Raw genomic sequence first — 21,751 nt, forward strand, 5'->3', positions numbered from 1 at the left:
TCCAAACCTGGATTGGATTGATACCTGCTAGTCAAACTAACAGCATATGTGATATCCGGCCTAGTGCACAACATTGCATACAGCAAACTTCCAATGGTTGAAGCATATGGAATCCTGGCCATTTTGTCTTTTTCTTCATGTGTCTTTGGAGACATCTCTTTAGAAAGGTGGATACCATGTCTCACTGGTAACAATCCTGTCTTGGAATCAAGCATGTTAAATCTCTTTAACACCTTTTCCAAGTATAGACTTTGGGATAAACCAATTATTCTTTTCGCTCTATCTCTATAGATGCGAATTCCAAGAATATAGGTTGTCTCCCCTAAGTCTTTCATGGAGAATGTATTTGACAACCATACCTTTACAGTTATCAACATACCTGTGTCATTACCCATCAACAAAATGTCATCCACATATAAGACAAGGAAAGTGATAGCACAGTCACTCACCTTCTTATATACACATGGCTCATCCTCATTTTTGATAAAACCAAATGACTTAATGGCTTCATCAAAACGGATGTTCCAACTCCTCGAAGCTTATTTCAACCCATAAATGGATCGCTTTAGCTTGCATACCTTGGAACCATCTTGGGATTCAAAACCCCTAGGTTGTTCCATGAAAATGTTTTCTTCAATGTATCCATTGAGAAAAGCTGTTTTGACATCCATCTGCCAAATCTCATAATCATAGTATGCAGCTATTGCTAATAGAATCCTAATTGTTTTAAGCATGGCAACAGGCGAGAAAGTCTCCTCATAGTCGATTCCTTGCCTTTTGCGAAACCCTTTCGCCACTAGCTTTGCCTTATAAGTCTCTACCTTTCCATCAGAACCAATTTTCTTCTTAAAAACCCATTTGTTTCCCATAGGTACAATACCTTCAGGTGGGTCAACTTGATTCTTATACATGGAATCAATCTCGGATTTCATAGCATCAATCCATTTTGAAGAGACTATATCTAATATAGCTTATTCATAGGTAAGTGGATCATCTCCATGATCTACTTCTTCATGAGTAGACAACTCTTGTTCTTCTTCATGAAGGAAATCATATCTCACTGATGGGTGAGATACCCTTTTTGTTCTACGAGGAATAGTTGTAGATGTTTCATTAATAGATTTAGGTTAACTAGATGGATCTATATCCATATGATCTATTGGTTGGTCAAAATTCTCCAATTCCAACTCTATTTGCCTTCCTTTGCCTCCTTCTTGAACAAACTGTTGTTCAAGAAATGTGGCATCTCTACTTACCACAACCTTTTGTAATGTAGGCAAATAAAAATAATATCCAAAACTATCTTTTGGATATCCAACAAATCGACCCTTTTCTGATCTGGTTTCCAATTTATCAGTGTTTAGCTTTTTGATATAAGCTGGACAACCCCAAATCTTAACATGCTTAAGACTTGGTTTTCTTCCATGCCATATCTCATAAGGTGTGGAAGATACTAATTTTGATGGAATCCTATTCAGAATATGCAAAGCTGATTCTACTGCAAATCTCCAAAAGGAGATTGGCATATCAGTATAGCTCATCATACTACATACCATATCCAATAGGGTGCGATTTCTCCTTTCAGATACACCATTCAGCTGTGGTGTTCCTGGGGGAGTCAACTGGGAAACAATGCCATGCTCTCTCAAGTATTCATCAAATTCAGTACTCAAGTATTCACCTTTACGATCTGATCGAAGAGCTTTAATACTCTTTCCTGTTTGATTTTCTACTTCAGATTTAAATTCTTTGAACTTTTCAAAGGATTCATGTTTGTATTTCATCAAATACAAATACCTAAACCTTGATTTATCATCAGTAAAGGTAATAAAGTAATGAAAACTGCCTCTAGCCATTTCCTTAAATGGACCACATATATTACAATGTATTAGCTCCAAAATATTTTCAGCTCTTAGCCCTTGTCCAACAAAGGGTGATCTAGTCATTTTGCCCTGAAGGCAAGATTCACAAGTTGGAGTAGGCTCAGAGCCCAATGAGGATAGAATCCCCATTTTCTCCAGTTTTGCAATCCTATCTTCTGCAACATGACATAACCTTAAGTGCCAAATATATTTTGAACTTGAGTTGATTTTCACCATGGCATTGCATTCATTTAGATCACTTGCATCCATTTTGTGTTTGTCATTATTATCCAAATAATAAAGACCATCATTCATATAACCCGAACTAACATATTTATTTCCAAAATAAATATTGCAAACATCATCTGTGAACTGAAATTCATAGCCATTTCTAGTCAAACTAAATATAGAAATGATGTTCTTAAAAGAATTAGGTACATATAAAATATTATCCAAAGACAAAGCATGTAAAAAGATTTAGATCATATGGCTAAAGCTTCAACAGTTGAGCCATCACCAATCCGGAGTCTAACATCTCGAGAACGCAAGCTGTTACTATTTGCTAGTTCCTGCATATCATAAGAAATGTGAGAAATAGCACCAGTATCTAAAACCCAAGCTGTAGATGAACTATGAGTATCATCAGAATCTAAATAACAAGATATAGACATACCTTTCGAAGGTCTATCCTTCTTGTCCAGGCGCTTCGGGCCAACGAAGCTTCTCAGGTCGCTCAACTTATCGAGGAGCTTAAGGCGAAAGACGAAGAAATGGTGACAGGAATAGCAGGTGCTTATGTGAATGCTCACCAGGACCTCTTAGCCGAACTCGAGCGTTACCTGCAGGAGGACTTCTCTTGGATGGCCGACCTAGCTCCCGGGGGCGAGGGTGAGGATAGTGAGGAGGAGGGAGAGGGTGAGCGAAATGTAGATCAGGCTGGGGGTGATCCCCCAGCCGAATAACTTGTACAAATTCTGAAATGAAATGACTCTTTTGTTCAATGAATGGTTGTGATCGGAACATTTCTAAATTATTAAACACTTGATTGTTTGAGTATCTTGAAAGAACTTGAAAGTGATTATTAACCTAAGTGTGAGAGATCGGAAGACATAGTGAGCATAAGATCAGTAGAGAATCAACATTAATCGGGACCTGATTAAAGTTGGAAATTTGGTGAACCCACTTAAAATCAAGATCATCATTACATCGGATTGGAATCTTAATTATTCCTGAACTTAAAATGAGAGATCGGCAATAAGACCAGTGACATAAAGATTTAGTATTGACTCAATTTTGTTTGACAGGAGAGATCGGGAATGTAATCGACCGGTCAGGAGATTTGACAATTAGCTTGAGAGATCGGTGAGCGACTTGGCAAAGCCTTAGATGATACGAGGGCTTAGCATTGATTCAATTTTCTGTGAAGAGAGATCGGTAATATGGCAAAGAGAGGTCGGAAATGTAGTTGGCTGGCAAAGGAAAATTTAGTGCTGGGGATCGGTTTCAAGGTTTATTGATTCTGGGGATCGGCCAAAATATGGTGTCGACAGAACATATCCTATATGTTCAAGGTTCAGGACAAGTTTCAGATTTCTTAACCAATAAGACAAATTAGGTCCTGTCAACCTATTATGATCAAGTATGCTTGCAAGGATATTGGATGGTGGTGGTTGTTCTGTGCTTATTATTATTAGAAAATTAATTGCAGAAAATAACCAGATTAATTAGTGAATGTATCATGTAATTAACCAAAATGATTATGGTCTTTTAATCAAATTGGTCCTCCCACTAACTTAGCGAATCCTACACTTCCAAAGTAGAAAACGGAAATCCTAGTTGGATGGATTTCTAGTGGGTGATTGAATTCTTATAATTCTATTGATCATCCTCAGGTACATCCATTATTGGAATTACAATAAACTATAAGTGAGCAACTGCTTGCCCGTCACATCTTATGTGAGGTTCAATCCTTTACCTAGCCCCTAATGCTCAAAATCTCAGGTACATCCATTATTGATTTATCTTGCATTAGTTAAGTTGATCCCATTGAGTCAGTAATTATGCAAATAATTTTAATATCCTTAGGTACATCCAATATTGGCCACCAAACTATTTACATATTTACATCATCTCATGCTTAATAATTATTCTTAAGAAAATCGCTTAAATTAATTGCATCATATGCAACTATTTAAAATTTCTTAAAATAATTGCCCCTATGGAGGACCCATGTTATAATTACTTTAATTATAGCATTTCCAACTTAATCATTTGTTTAGAAGATTTTATGGTCATCCTAATTACTATTAAGGTCTCACTTTGCACATTATCTATTTAGCATGCATATATCATATAATTGCATACATTCCCATACATCTTATTCATTCATGGATAAACAATAAATATGGTATGATTATGGACTTTCTAAGGGATTCAATTCTAAGCCACCAAGAATTGAATCAGGGCATTCCTAGGTACATTTCATTCATTCATATTACAAGAGTTGCTGAAGGAGTACATAATCAATACTTGATATTGAATTCCTCCCACTGGTCCCACCAATGCTCTTGACCTCCTTGATCTTCTTGCAATCCAATATTACATAGTAATCCTTGGCATACCAAGGCGAATTTACAAGAACTAAATAAATGAAATTACAACCCAAAAATTATTACAACCTTAATAATATATGCCCAAAAATAAATTAAAATAAATTAATTTAAATTACAACTCAAAGAAAACATAAAAGAAATAAATCCAATCACATTGGTCTTTTATAGTCCATGATCATCCATCATGCATATCACAATTTAACAATTAAATAAAACATACACACTTAAATTAAATTGAATATCTCATATTCAACTTAAAAATCCAGATTTGAATATGATTCAAACAAATTTAAATATTCAGATTTGAATCTCATTCAAACAAATTTAAAAATTCATATTTGAATCACATTCAAATAACTTTTAAAAAATCAGATTTGAATCACATTCAAACAACTTTAAAAATTCAGATTTGAATCATATTCAAACAACTTTTAAAATTCAGATTTGAATCACATTCAAACAACTTTAAAAATTCAGATTTGAATCACATTCAAATAACTTTAAAAATTCAGATTTGAATCACATTCAAAAAATTTTTAAAATTTATATCTGAATTACAATTTAATTATGTGATTAAAACTACTAATTAAACACTTTAATTAGTCATAGGATAAGCCTTAGATCATACAACAATTGTAGAATTTAAAACCAAACCTTGCGCCACCCATGAAGCCCAAAGATGGCGCACCATTGATAGTGAGATCAAGCATGCCGCCACACTTCTTTATCCAACCAGCAATGGATCTATCATCTCATGATTATTCCACACAATTAAATCATATAATCAACAATCTAAATGGCAAATATAGTGACTCTGATGCCAATTAAAGCAGCAGAAGCATGAAAAGCACAAGTTTATATCATTGAATTCAAAAATTTTTCACCTAGGGTCACATGCATCATGCAAAATTTATTTTTTATCTATTTGATTTCAATGATAAACAATATATTAAAACTCTTTTAATATGTTTTTGGATCTGTATTTTCCATTTAAGATTTTAGAATTAATCATATTAATTTTAGAACCCTAAATTAGATCAAGAACAAGTGCACTAACCTCCTGATTCACTGCAGTGTGTTTGACACCTTTGGGATCCATCTTTAGGACACCAGATATTGTCCCTCTAGCTTGTCTACACCAAGATCACCTATGGCATCCCTTGAACAGCTTCTAAAGCTTTTTCTATTAATTAGAAAATCAAGTTTTGCCTTTTAAGAGATTAAAGATGTAAACAGGACACTAGAAATAATTTCTAGTATTTTTAATTCAAGAGATTGTTTGCTAATCTCTTGGAATTGATGAGAGATGAAGAAGAAGAGAGAATGACAGCCTCAAGGGTGGCGACACAAAGGGAGGCAACAGCTGGTTGCATTTTTTCTTTTCATAACAACACTTATATAGCTAGGTTATCACTTAAAACCCTTGCAACATATCACCTTCTGATTGGTTCTAGGTTTAATTGACCCGATCACATTGTGCCAAGTGTCAAACCTATATTTAATCTTAATTTTAATCATCTTACATGATTAAAAGACATTTGGCAAGCTTATGTGTAATACCATATGTCACCATCTCATGGTGCCACATGTCACCCTGTGAAATGACCAAAATGCCCCTGTGTCTTAATTTTGAGTTCTCAACCCAAAATAATTATTTCTCTTCTTCTAATTAATTTATATCAAATATAAATAAATTAATTAATTTCTATTAATTAATTTCTCATTAATTAAATTTATATTTAAAGGAATTTAAACACTTTAAATATAAATTTAATTTATACTTATACATCTAATAACCTAGATTTAGTTTCAAGTCATGCTAGGGACTTTGCAATCTAATTGCAAACCAAACCTATTTAATTAATCAATTAAACTTTTTAATTAATTAATTAAATCATATTTAATTTGGTGATTACTTGTGTATATGTGTGACTTACTAGGCTCATCACTAATTGACAATGAGACATGATATCAACTCTTAATATCATCAGAACTCTTTCTTACCATAAATGATTTCTTTAAACCATTTTATGCACCTCATAGACCATGGTTAACACCTAGTATAGCATGCCATGACCACCCAATCAGTAATAAGGTTTACCTTAAATGAACCTATAATCATATGTTATCATGCACTAGAAACTCTCTGTTACAAAATCCCAATTCGAGCTGGAGTCATGGTTTATGTCAAATCCCATTTGCTATGAATATTATATTATCTTTTAATTCCAGTTCTTGATTAAAAGATTTTTCTCATCAGAAACTATTTTCTGAATAAATCTATCTGTCCTGGCTAGGAACTTGAAACATCAAGAACAATTAAATGAACATAGGATTTTATCCCTATTTACTTAGAGGAACAGATTCCATCTTGATCAACACCTACCTCCATATATAACTAGTAGGAGCCAACATATGCCCATATACCCATACACAGTACAAGTATGAAAGCAGTATCAAACTCAAACCATCTACATACAAGATAATTGTTCTATCTCAGGACTAAAGATTATATGCACTGATATGATTTATGACAATACATTGACAAGAGTAAACTCCATGTGCTTGTCATAAGTGTCACTGGTTCGACCTACTTATCATGTATAAGTGCCTATCATGTTTGTTATATGGCATGAGACTCATAATTCCATCTTATTTATATCTCATATAAATAACTTGGGAACAAACATGAATACAATTTTTTTGGATAAGTCATGTCCTTATTGTAAAATATTATCGATTGTGAACCTATTTATGATACTTTGTGCTAGAAATATTGTCACTCATATTCTTAACAAATTAAGAATAGAATTTCTAACAAAATATCAATGGACCTTTTCTATTACATATAAATATATTATGTAAACAGAAAAGTGAAAATGCCTTTTATTAATAAAACATGTACAAGAAACATCCTAAATGATATGCTCTAGGGCATACTACTAACACTATCAACCACCTAACACGAGCGGTAGCTAACATTGAATTCTTAGCTTTCTGAATCCCTCAAGTCTAATCCTATAACCATCAGAACCTAATGAGTTATTTGAAGCTCTAGAAGTCTATACATATATCAAACATCTTATTATATGCCCTTAAAAGTCATAAAATCATGTTTTAGAACCTTAGAATCAGAGAGGAAATAATGCTAGTAGAACCAAGTTTAGCTACTGGAGTTTTGGACTTCGGCTACTGAACCTTTAAACATCGGGTGTCCATTTTGGGTAGTAGCCACTGCGACTACCAAAGGCTTAGATTTCAGCTATCAAACCTAGAATTTCTCTAGATTTTCCTGAGAGACTGCATACTTTGGCTGCCGAAATAATGTTTTTTGGCACCCAAACCTGGGAATTTCTAAAATTTTCAAGTTGAAAACCAGCATAAATTCTCTTGCAAAACATACCACAAAGCTCTAAAACACAATTCCAACATTTATACACTTTCCCAAAGCCTAAAACAACTTGAATCCATACTCCAAGCTCATATGCAACACCAATTGAACTTGAATTCAAGATTCCATCAAAATTCAACATAACATTATTAAGAAATTCTTAAATCCAACAAAAGAAACTTGCCATTTAAGGCCTAAGGGAACTTGAAATCAAGTCTAACTAACATGCAAACATTAAAAGCCAAAATTCAAAGTTCTATTTACTTCACACATCACATTTAACAAAGAAAACACCAAAAATTCAACATGTAACCCGTTTTCAACCTATTCATGCTCCAAACATACATGCATTTGAAAAACAAACTATCTAACACACATAAAAGTGCTTAGATTCCTTTGAAAGATAAAAAAGGAAGGGTATTTATCACTTTTTCTTGAATTAGAAAAGGAAGTGAATTGGCAATTCAACCTCTAACCCACACTCACTAAGCTTCTCTTTAAAAGAATCAAGCTTCGAATCATACAAAAGCTACGAAAACCTCTTCAAACTCAAACTTGCATGTCACCAAAACTTGGTAGAAAGAGAGAAAGAAAGTTTGAGTTTCTTTTTGGCAGAAAATAACTTATTAGCCTTTTTATACCCTCACTGTCGAGAGACTTTCGACTGCTAGAAGCCTTAGTTCTGGCTACCGAAGTCCATTTTGCCTAACAAGAAATTTAAACAGTAAAAAGGACTTCAATTGTCGAAAGTCTTTCCTTTAGCTTCCGAAATTTCTTCCACCCAAAAGAAAAACTAAAAACTTTTAGGGATGGAAATCTTTTAAACATTTTCATTTTTAAATATATTCTACAAACATCGTACATACAAACACATGCACTTTTGACCACTAATTCCTTATCCGTGGAATCTTCAAATTCATCAGAATATTCCATCAACAATAAAAATTTTAACATCGAGAAATGGTGGGTGTTACAACTTCATTCTTGGACCTTAAATGGCCAGTTTCCCTTGATAGATTTGAGGGAATCCTTGTTTATGTTATGTTAGTTTTGGAAAAAACCTAAGTTTTCTGTTCTTGGAAGTTGTATGTTGAAATTAAGCATGTTTTCAAGTTACTTTAGGCCCTAGAGATGTGTATATGTGTTTGGTTTATGTTTTCAAACTTTAAAATGAGTTTAGGGCTTTTAGGGAGTTTGAATCTATAGGTTTTCAACTCAGGAATTTTGGAAATTCCCAGATTCAGCTGTCAAAAATCATAGTTTTGACAGCCGAAGCATGCAGTTTCTTAGAAAATCTAGAAAATTTCTAAGTTCGGCAGTCGAAGTCTAAGACTTCAGTAGCCGCAGTCAACACTAGACTAAAAGGCCATCTGAAGCCTAAGACTTCGGCAGTCGAAGTAGATTCTACCTAACTTTTTCTACTTTTTTTTCTAAGGTCTCAAAATATAGTTTCATGGTTCCAAAGGACCTAGAATAAGATTTTTAATATGTGTACAAAGTTTTAGAACCTTGTATAACTTTCTAGGGTCTAATTTTATAGGATCGAGCTTGAGAGACTTGAAAGATTAAGGATAGCTACTATTCGAGATAGGAGGTTAATAGGCTACAAGAGTGAGTAATTCTAACCTTAATAAAATGAAATTTATTTAAATTTAATTTATGATCATCCTCGTGTATCATGTCATATTTATTTAGGATGTATGCATTTAGAGCATGAATATGTTACATAATTGCATAATTATTGTTGGTGCATTTGATGGATGATGGATGATCCACTGACTCCCTCCATGTTATGACCACATTATGTTATGCATGTTATGGATCCATAAAATCCAAGGGGAGATCTTTATGATGCCCCTAGTGCATGACATAGGTCATGTTTTAAGCGAAAGTCCTAAAGAGCCTCTGTATGAGCCAAGTACATTGGATTTGAGGAGTCACTAGTGATAAGTCCATTCTACATGAAATGTTTATGATTTGAAAACTCATTTGGATGATGCATTACATATATATGAAATGAATGATATAATTAATGTTGGTTAGTTTCCTCACTAAGCTTGTGTAAGCTTACCCTTTTTCCCTAACCCCTAGGTGTAGGTTTGCAAGTTTAGAAGAGTTCTTTGGAGAGAGAGTAATAGGGGTAGCTTTAGCACTCTTCTTTAGGAATGATGATGTTTACGATTATGTTAACCTCTTTTGGGAGTTTACATGCGGAACCATTACACTTTAGAGCTTATGTATGTTAAGGTTCATAATATGAACCATTTATATGTTAAAGGCATTTATGTATGGATGAAAAGATTAAGGTGTAACAGTTTGTTATATGTTTGAGTATTGATAGAATAGGTGTTATATATATGTTTACAGTTTTTAGGCTAGTTAGGGGTTCCGGCAGTCTTAAGTTGACCCAATTCCTAGTACTGATCTCTTAAGTATGAGTTAACTGACCCTTGAATACTCCCTAGGACCAATGCCTAAGAAGTGAGTGAAGGTTAGGCCAGATGATTAGCACGAGCGAGTGCCTTCAATCTGTTGTGGACTGCTATTGACTTCCTCAGGGCCATGGCTTGGGTCGTTACATTTATCTTGCATTTTACACTTCTATGATATTAATGTATTTAGGCAGATCATCTATTGGGATATTAAGAGTTTTAATTCCTTATGGAAGATAAGATATTTATTAGAGTTAAAATGTTATTGGTCATGTCATTCTTGCTATTTAATCATTTATATTTATAACTAAAATTTGTGAAAACTTTATGATATAAACTTTGGATTAACAGGAACCTTTGATTACAAACAAATATATAATAAAAGGCTCTTAAATAGTTAATAGTAACAAATACAAGAAAATACACCTTCAGCAATGGATTCAAGGATTTGTCACCAAACTAATCGCTAATAAGTATTATTAGTGATATGAATTAGCGATGTTGTTCCACTGCCAATCGTCAGTAAAGCGTTGTAGCGATGATAAAAATTCATCGCTACTGCACAACTAATGCAAATAGACTGACTTGCAATGACGAATTTTAATGTCCCACCAACATGTAAGCAATGGATCCATAGATATTTCGTTGCTAATTAATATTATTGACGACGAAATTCATCCGTCGCTAAGAGTAACAAATACAAGAAAATAGACCTTTAGCTTGTCTTTTGAACAATTCTCATCAGATTAGGGATTTTGCAATTGCCATAGAATTTTCGATTTTTGATACTCACGTTCCTACTAAACAATGGGAACTTTGTAAGAATTTATTTTATGTTTGTTAGCTTAATTTTCATATACTCAACGAACATTCATCTAATAAGTAGGTTCTTTTCATACACACTTTCCAATGCAGTTATGAACCTCCTAATTATCACAATGTTCATTATCATCGAAATCATGGTGCATTGAGCTTTGAGGCTAACATTTTAACAGAAAAGTAATGATGTGCATAAGAAGTAGGACTTGTCATAATGATTTGAGAATTGGTAGAAGAGTTTAGAGTTGTCTCGCTCATTTGAGCTTTGATATCATGAAAGGTTTATGAAAAAAGATTTCAATGTTTTGGCTACAAGCATATGTATGAAAAATAAGACAACTACATAAGAGTAAATAATAGCAACTTAGAGATAAACATCATTACCATAAATATTAAAAAAAAAAATGTTCTTCTTGCTAGGAAGATATATATATATGTGTGTGTGTGTGTGTGTGTGTGTGTGTGTGTGTGTTAACTGAAAGATATCATTGACCATAAATACTTCAAAAAAAAAAATGGTTTCCCTTCTTTATTCTATCGTATTATATATTGCTCTCTCAGCCTCTCGATCTCCTTAGTTAAGGAAGTGTTCCCATAATCTAATATCCACATTCGTGAATTATAGGCTGATAGCAGCTGGAGCCCAAATGGGATGGACTCGAGCCCAAGGCTCTTGAGAGTGCACTATAGAAAAAGGATAAAGAGGAGCAGAAATGAATGAAGAAATGGAATCAAGAGGGATTCAGCTGGATGGGTTGGTGCCGTTAGAGGGAATTGCAGAGACCCATGACCAAAACCAGAATGGCGGATAAGGTGGAAGACTAGAACAAATGGAAAAGAATATGTGGTCACTAGAGGAAGTGATGATGGCATTGAGACTAGAGCTGGAACATCGTTTCCAGAAAATTGAATCTCTACTTACTATGTTATCTCGTGGCAAAACCATGGTAGAAGAAGGTGAAACCTCTTAATCTATCCCTTAAGCCACAGTAGCTGGTAATGCCTTGGTAGTCCATCCAGTAGCCTAGGCAATTGTAATGGATGAAACAGCATTAGCTGTTAAAAGAGTTGAGTGACCAAACTTTGATGGGTCTGACCCTATGGGGTGGATCGCAAGGGTTGAGCAATACTTCTTCATAAACCAGACGCAGGAGAAATTAAAGGTGGGCCTTGGCTTTATTTTGCATGGATGGGGCAGCCTTGCATTGGTTGAGGTTGTTAACGCAAAGATCTCCAGAGATTACGTAGGCTCAACTTCGGGTGGAACTATTACATAGGTGTGGCAGTGATGTGTTAGCAAATCCCTTTGAGCACCTTGCTGCGATCTGACAAGAGAAGACAGTCGATGAATACATTGATAGCTTTGTAACTAGTGCAACTCAAGTGGCGGATCTTAAAAAAAAAAAAAAAGAAATCAGAGTCAATATATAAGCAAATTATATAATATATTTGATGCACTAAAAAATAGTGTATTTAAGACTCCTATAAAACAATTAAATTTTAAATTTAAAAAGATAAGATTCATATCTTTTGTGAGTGAATGTGTACTCACACTGTAAATACAATAATTTACTCAATATATAAGGTCAACTGACATTCTTCATTGAAAAAAATTTACGAGGGGTCAATTTAAACAAATATATAAATATATAAGATTACTTTGTAAAAAAAGAGAGGTTAATTTATTGCAGTTGATCCGCCACTGGTTGGAAGGGTTATCTAACCAACAATCATTGGGATTTTTCTTGAATGGTTTAAAGGAAGAAATAAGGCTAAGGATCAGGAATCATGATACAACTGATATTTTCGCTCCATGAATATAGCTCAAGAGATTAAAGGGGTATTTGGTTTACCTGTTGGGTGTAGCTGATAGCTGATAGACAACTAAACAGATAAATTATAGTGTTTGGCAAGTTTAAAAAAATAGAACTGATAGCTGATGGGCAACCGATATGATACCCATCAGTTGCAGTTTGCATCAGCTCTATTTTTAGAGCTGTTTGTTATCAGCTGATAGCTGATCTGGTTTTATTTTTTATTTTGATTATATTATCCTTTTTTATTTAACTTGAAAATTAATATTATTAATATTTTTATTTTTTTATTTGTAATTTTAATATTTTAATTAATATATTTCAACTTTGTTAAATATTTTTTATTAATAACATAAAATAAAAAATATTTATTTATATCCAATAACTTAAAATTAATTATAAATTTTTCTATTAACAATAATAATTATTTTATTATTTTATCTATATTTTTAAAATTATTTAATTATCTAAAAAATAATTATTTTCTTATTTCAATAATAAAATAAATGATATAATATAAAAGATTAATAATTATATATTTATTTAAATAATATAATATATTAATTTAATAATTATATATTTAATTTAATAATAAAATAAATAATATAATGTAATAAATTTATAATTTTATATTTATTTAAATAATAAAATAAATTATATGATATATACCATTATTAGTCATTTTACATATTAACAGCAACAGCTAAATATAATTTTACCAAACACTTAATATAAAATAGCTATCATCAGCTATCAGTTATCAGTTATCAATTAATAGTAACAGCTATCAGTTGTATTTAACAGTTAATACAAACAGACGCTAAGAGGGCGTTGTAGTATGTCCAGTCAGCTAAGAAACCAATGAAGCGTGTAGCGGAAGGAGGAAGCAGAATCACTATTGGATATGGGCTAGGAAACAAAGTGGATAATGCGGGCCAAGCTAAGGGAACTAATTTTTATAAGCCCAGCTCATTTAGCTTATTCTTTCCAAATCCAAACTAATAGAAATCCCTAATTCCAGAGGAAATGATAGAACTCAACCTGATATTCCACGGCTCACTCACCCGCGATCAGCTGGAGCTCGCTCATAACTGCAGCTCATCAAAAATTGTAGTGCCCGTTGCTATTCTCATAAAAAATTTCTGGATTTAAAGGTGAAGGGATTATGTTACAAATGCAAGCAACATATAAATCTCATATATAAAGGACACACACACATATATATTTATATATACTTTTTTTTTTGTCCTCAAACACTCTAAAACCTAACTTTAGGGATTTGGGGTTCCAAAATTGGAACTTTTGATTATAATTACAAATTACCATACACATTTAGCCTTTTACATCCAATTGCGAATTTTATTTTAAATTTAGGCTATAATTACACCCAATGCGAAAGGTTAAGATAGCTAATTCAAAATTGAAACTTTTGGATAAAATTGCAAAATCACATAAACATTTGGCCTTTTATTTCTAAATAGCCTTTCTTTAAAGCTAAGAATAACCATCTTAACCATGCAGAATAGAGTTTCTTATGAAATAAATCATATCCACCAAAATAGCTATCATGTTAGAGTCCAAGTTAAATTGAAATTAGGAGATTAGATAAAATAGAATGTTTAGTAAAATTTAACTTATAAAGTTTAATAATTAGAGCCCCAAAAGGACTAGATTTTTAGTGGTCTGTAGATATGAGTAATTAGTTAGACTTTGTATAGTAGAGAGCTCACGAAGTAGAGATGTGTGTTTAATTCCGTAAATTTTATTTGAGTGATATTGATGGTGAAAAAATAATCAATGGTTGTATAATTATTTTTTCCTTTGATAATGGATTTATTTGGTAGAGTAGATTTACACCGAACCACATTAAATTTCATATTCTTTAATTTGCGTGGGTGGATTTTTCACAACAGTTGGTATGAAAGTTGTGATTTGAGATGTCAAAGATAGCAAGCACAAAATTTGAGGTGAAGCTATTTGATGGAAAAAATAATTTTAATTTATGATAAAGCACTGTGAATGATGTCCTTGTACAACAATGATTAATTAAAGTATTAAATGAAAAGCAACCGACAACCATGAAAGATGATGATTGGGAGAAGTTTCAACAAAAAGCGGTAAGTGCGATTAGATTAACATTAGCTCCTGATGTGAAGTATAATATTTTGGAGAAGACTTCTTGAGTTTATTTTGTGAAAAAAATTAGAGAGCTTACAGATGTCAAAGTTACTTACAAATCATTTGTACTTAAAGAAGAAGTTGTATCAACTTAGAATATATAAAGATATTGATGTGAGGGATCACCTTAATATTTTTAATAAATTAATTACCCAATTGGCTAGTGTTGGTGTGAAGGTAGATGATGAAGATAAAGTCCTTTTACTTCTAACATCTCTCCCACAATCTTATAAAAGCTTGGTGACAGCCCTAATAGTTGGGAAGGAGACTTTAAAAGTGGAGGAGATTACCGTATCTATCTTGGATGATTAGAAGTTCAAGAAGATGGGTATTAGTAATGAAGGTGGAGGCTTTGTTGCTGGTTTTAGTCATGGTGAAAGCAATCCACGTGGAAATAATTGAAGAAGAAATAGTAGATCAAGCTCGAGATCATGAGTTGACTTTAAAGATAGAGAATACTACTACTGTCATGAGAAGAGCCACATTCAATACCATTGTATGAAGATGATGGAAGATCTTGCAAAGTTTAAATGATTCAAAAAGAGTCGGAAAAAAAAAAAAAAAGAAACTACCCAATTGCAATTAATGATGGTGTTGACAATGAATGTTTGAATATGGATGATGATAAGAAAAAGGCAAAATATCAATTACAAGATGAGAGGTTAATGGATTATACTTTTGCTCATTCCATATATGCTCAAAGAAGGAGTGGTTTGATATGATTGAAGAAAAGAAAAGAGAGAAAGTGAAGCTTGCCATTGAGAAAAAGATGAAGATCGAAGGTGTTTGAAGAGTGAAAATCAACTGCATGATTTTTATGTGAAATTATTTGATAAAGTGAAGTACGTTCCTGAATTTGAAAGGAATTTGATTTCATTGGGTATGTTGGATTCTTTGGGTTATAGGTGTTCTATTCTTGGTGGAGTCATGAGAGTTTACCAAGGTTCTCTCGTGGTCATGAAGGGTGAAAAGATTGGTGCAAAGAATCTCTACAAATCGGAAAAAAGCACATTGATTGGAAAAATGCAGGTTGAAGCAAGGGGTCACATTAATACTCAAGAGTACAAGCAAGTATCTAAGAGAAAATTGACTTTGGAAGAAGTGTTGAAGACTAGTTCCATTTACTTGGAGGAGGATATTGTTAGAGTCCAAGTTAAATTGAAATTAGGAGATTAGATAAAATAGGAAGTTTAGTAAAATTTAAATTGTAAAGTTTAACAATTAAAGTTGCAAAAGGACTAGGTTTTTAATGGCCAATATATATGAGTAGTTGGTTGGTCTTTATATAGTAGAGAGCTGACAAAGTATAGAGGTGTGTCGAATTCTATAAGTTTTGCTTGAGTAATTTTAAGGGTGGGAAAATTAATTATTGGTTGTATAATTATTTTTTTCTTTGATAGTTAATTTATTTGGTAGAGTAGGATTAAGTTAAACCAAATTACATTTTATGTTCTTTAATTTGTATGGGTAGATTTTTCACAATATATCAATATAACCAATACAGGGGAAACAAAAAGAACATTGAACATTAGGCTAATTGAACAAAACTTTTTAAAATTGAAACTCAATAGGCATAACAATGAAATATGATGTTATGCTAAATTAACAAAAATTATCCTAAAATCAAATGAATATAGCAATTAATTATGACTTTAATAACAATAACCTGATGGAAAAAAGAAAAAAAATGTAAAATAAGAGTTCAAAGTTCATACCTGAATGGTCCTTTAAATGCAACTAACTAGTTGAAGTAAATTCTCAATACACATCTTTCTACATATTTTAATGCGTAGAGACTTAGAAATTTCCTTCTCATTAGATATTAAGATCAATTTGAATTAAAATTTTGATTCCCATTTCTTAATTTTATAGAAATAAGGACTAATATATATTTTGTTCCCCATTATTTTTAATATTATTTAATAAGGGGCCACTAAAAATGAATGGTATCCTTGATATAGCCCTGCCCAAAATTGAGTCAAGTGCTCAAAGGCTCAGTCAAAGAGTAATACAGCAGTTAGACAGTCAAATGGTCAGAAGGCTTAGTGGAGGAGTCAACACAACTAAAAGATCAAGAGAGGTTTAGGAATGATCAGTCCAAGCATCAGATGGCTTGGATGACTAAATCGAACATAGCCTTAGGTGATGCGACCTGAGCAGCTAGTGGGTGAATGCTCGCCTAACATAACTGAGCATCAATCAACTAAGTATTGGCAGGAGAATGAGTCAACAGAAGAGGTAGAGTCGCAGACAGAAATAAGCATTCCAAGATTCTCGAAACTGGCTCCAATGGTTCTCTAATTTTCTATCTATAAATATTAAAAAAAACTCACAAATCAGGTATGTTTACTCTATTAAAACTACTATTAAACTTTGGTTTCATTCTCTCAAATACTCTATTAATTAAACACTAACTTGAGTATCGAAATGACTAGCCAATAGGCTACTGACCTCACCTTTTTATTTCTTTTGTTATATGGCCTAATCGTCGTCAGACTAATCAAAGTTGTACTCTTAGCTCACTAACTTTGTTTTGGACTAATAATTTTTTACTCCCTAAATTTTAGTGCTAACAGAAAATTTTTAAATATTTATACTGATGAAACCAAAACCTTAGCCATAATTATAAATCTCATAAAATGTTCATCTTGAGATGTACCAAATGATTTTCAGATCAGGTCATAAATGGAATGCCCATAAGAATGTATCAAAATATATAAATGTATCAAAATATATAAATGTCATATTTCTTTATAATCAATTTTATTTTTATTTTTTTATTAATCATTATTCTTTGTTAAAAAAAGAGTTAAATTTTACATATGTTTAAATTTTAGTTTAAAAACTAGTAGGGAATGAAAATATATGTATGCCGTCTAATTAGCTAAAATTTTAATATTGTGTCCCATAATATTTTTACTAATTTATTAGAATTACTTATCTTTTGGTCCCATTTCTTAGTTTTATAGAACTAGAAACAACAATGGGGAACAACAAAATATTATCCCCTAAAGTTAGCTTTTAGAGTGTTTAAGGACAACATATATATACGTATCCTTTGTATATGAGATTTATATAATTCGAGACAATTTTTAGATGGTTGTCTTTTATTGTCCTCTTAAAATATTTTACGGGACTATATATTTTTTATCATCCCTAAGTATTATTAATAGGAGATGATCAAAATAATTGTCTTCAAATATTTAGAAAAAATATTTTTAAGTACCATAAAATTCAACTTTTCCCCTAATATAGTCTCCTATTCTTGCAAATTTTATAATGAATAAAAATAATAAACAACCAAAAAAAATTAAGGATGTAACATAGCTTGCAAATAAATTTTTTATATGGTGACCTTAGATGTGATCGAGTTGGAGCCCTTCAAGGGCCTAGGGGGCCATGGCCCCACAACACTTTAAAAAAAAAAAGGTTTTGTAAAGCTCATATTATTTAGGCCAAAGTTTCACTCAAGTTAATAAGCCATACTATCAATAACCAATAAAACAATAAATTTGAGAATTAGAATCCTACTAGCATAAAAAGTGTTAAAGTATCCATATCCTTTTAAAATAAAGAAATACAACTCACCAAGTATTGCTTTGCTTAGAAAAAAAATGGAAGTATTGTCGACTACTATAGGAGATCTTCATGCCATTACCTTCTAAAAAAAAAAAAAATCAGATAACTTTACCTCCTCAATCCACCAATTTGGTGGATTAAATAATAGATTTTTTTTTATAAACCTAAAAAATCATTAACTTATAAAACCTTGAACTCTCACAAACATAAATAATGGTTTAAAACTTATAATACCTTTCTTTACCTTATAAAACTTCCTCTTAAATATAGCGTTAGGGATCAATTTAGGCATTCAACATTGAAAATATTAGGCTTGACTCAGGCCTATGTGATATAAAACTTTGAACTTAACTCAAGCTTGTCTCAAACCTGGCGAGAATCACTTATAGAAATGAAGGCCCACTTATATCATGAAAGAAGTAGCAAGAGAAAGTTAATTGCATAAGCGGGGACGAAATGAAGAGCTATATTTTTTCATCATCCCTCAACTTTGAGAATTGTTTTATTTTTGTTTATCAACTTCAATTTATTACTAAAAATCCTTGAACTTTAATTTTGTTTCAGAAAAGTCTCTTTCACCGTCAATAATAGATGTTTAATTAAAAAAATAAAAATTATCATTTTATTCCTATTTTCTAAAGGAAAATTAACATTTTACCCTTCTCTTTTCTCCCACATCCTCAATTTTTTATGGTCAAATTAGCTGATAATTATTTATTAATAAAATTATTTTACCCCATTGTTTCTTGTTCTGTTATGAAATATTTATAATGTTTGTCGCTATTTGAAATTATCAAAAGTGTATGGAGATATATGATTGGGTAAAAATATTGGTAGGGGATAAAAATAAGGGCTTGTTCTGCTTCAATGAAAATAAATAAAGTGGAAAAGGAATCTTAAAAATAATAATAATAAAAGTATATATGTATGTAGTTAATAGGAAATAATGCGTTGCTTTATTTTTTTATTTTTATTTTATTTTTATTTTTATTTTATTCATTTAATTTAATTTTTAGTATTTAATTTATAAGTATTTAGATATAAAATTATTTTATTATTAATAATTTTTATTTATTAAATATTAATAAATTTTTATTTTTATTTTTCTATTAATTTACTTTTAATATTAATTTAGTTTTATTAAACTTTAGTTTGAGTTTTAATTTTTATAAAATTTAAAAACAAAGTTAAACTTTAGATTGAAATGTTCATTTTTATTAAAAATTAATTTTAAAATAAATTTTACTTATCTAGTTTTTCAAATCAAATACTAATTTTAAAATTAATTTTCTAATGAAAAGTAACTTTTTGGTTTAAAATTTAAATTTATTTCTAAATAAAATTTATGAAATTTAAATTATAGTTTATTAAAATTAAATTAATCATAATAAATAGAAAAGGTATAATTAATTAATTTTTATTAATAAATTCAATAAAAAAGTTATTAAAAATAAAATTATTTTATGAAAAAATAATTATTAATTAATTTAATCATAAAAATTCAAAATATGAAAGAGGGGGAGAAAATAAAAGAGGATTAAAATTTGATATTGCCAGTTATGAGAACTTTTTTGAAATAAAATTAAATTTTTGATATTTTTTAATAATAAAATAAGTTTAGAGTACTGAAATGAAATAAAATAGAGTTTTTGAAATGAAATAATAATAAAGTAAAAATAGGTTAAGTTAAAGGACTACAAAGAAATAAATTAAAGTTAAGGTACTAAATCTATATCTATCCATACCATATATAAATGTGGGAAGGGGAGGGACATTCCCTTCCCCAAAAATGCCCTTTATTTTTTAAATTAATTATAAATATATTTTATTATTTAAATTAATTTTAATATTTATATAAATTTAAAATTTTTATTTTTAGAATTCATATAAATTTAAAATTCTTAGTCCTACTAATTTTAATTAAATATAAAATTTTATAAGAATTAATTAGCTAAAATAAGAAACTAATAAGTGAAAAATAAAAAATACAATTAATGTATAATCTATAATATATATAAATGCATGAGGAGGACATTAGGATTTCCTAAAAAATTTTTAATTCTTTAAAATTATATTTTTTATTATTAAAATTAATTTTATAATTTATATATATTTAAAATTCTTAATGCTACATATTTTTTTTTATGAAAATGAAGAACTAAATTTAATTAGTTAATAAAAATTAATATTTTTCTTAAAAAGAAAAATCCTAGAATTGAAAAAAGGAAAATAATTAATAAGAAGTGTATTTTATAATATAATTCTATTATAATTAAAAAAATAATATATTTTTTCAAAAAATACGAAAATCTTAAAATTAAAAAAAAAAAGTAAAATAATCTACAGAAGTTTATATTAAAAAAAAAAAAGCTAAAAGATTTTTAATGGATAAAGATTTTTTTTTCTTTCTTTGAATAGGAAATTTTTATTATCCTTTATAAATAATTAAATACTTAAAAAGTTTTATTTGAATACGAGTCTAAGTTTAAAAAATATTAGAAAACGGAAGGAGTTATAAAATAAAATGAAAATAGGCAAAAAAATAGAAATTTATTTTGCTTTCCTACTTTGCTTAGGAAATCTTTTAAACTTAAATTCATTAAAAAAAACTAAAATAAATCATTTTTAAATTCAAAGTTCTATTTTGAAAAACCGTCTACTATATTATTAAACAAAAATAATTTAAGTGTTGTTATCAAACATATTTTTATTTATTTATTTATTATCATATTTAATATAAAAAGGAAAAAAAAGTTTTTCCTACAGGTCTACAATCTTATCTTAATATTTAAAAAGTAATTATCAAAAAAATTGTTTTTGAAATTTAATATATCTTAAAAAAATAAAAATGTCATAAAATTAAAAAGTAAAGAAATTAATTTAAAAACTCTATATATAGTATTAGGAGTGTAATAGAATTTTCATGTAATAGTGTTTAAATGGGATTATAAGAATTTGATGTTGGGTTTGTATTAAGATTGTGGCATATGAAATTACACAAATACAATGCAAATAAATATTGTCTAATGGATTCTCTGAAAAAAATGATGGATAACTATAAAGA

The sequence above is a fragment of the Hevea brasiliensis genome, chromosome 14 (genome assembly GCF_030052815.1).
Source record: "Hevea brasiliensis isolate MT/VB/25A 57/8 chromosome 14, ASM3005281v1, whole genome shotgun sequence".
In the NCBI taxonomy this organism is placed as follows: domain Eukaryota; kingdom Viridiplantae; phylum Streptophyta; class Magnoliopsida; order Malpighiales; family Euphorbiaceae; genus Hevea; species Hevea brasiliensis.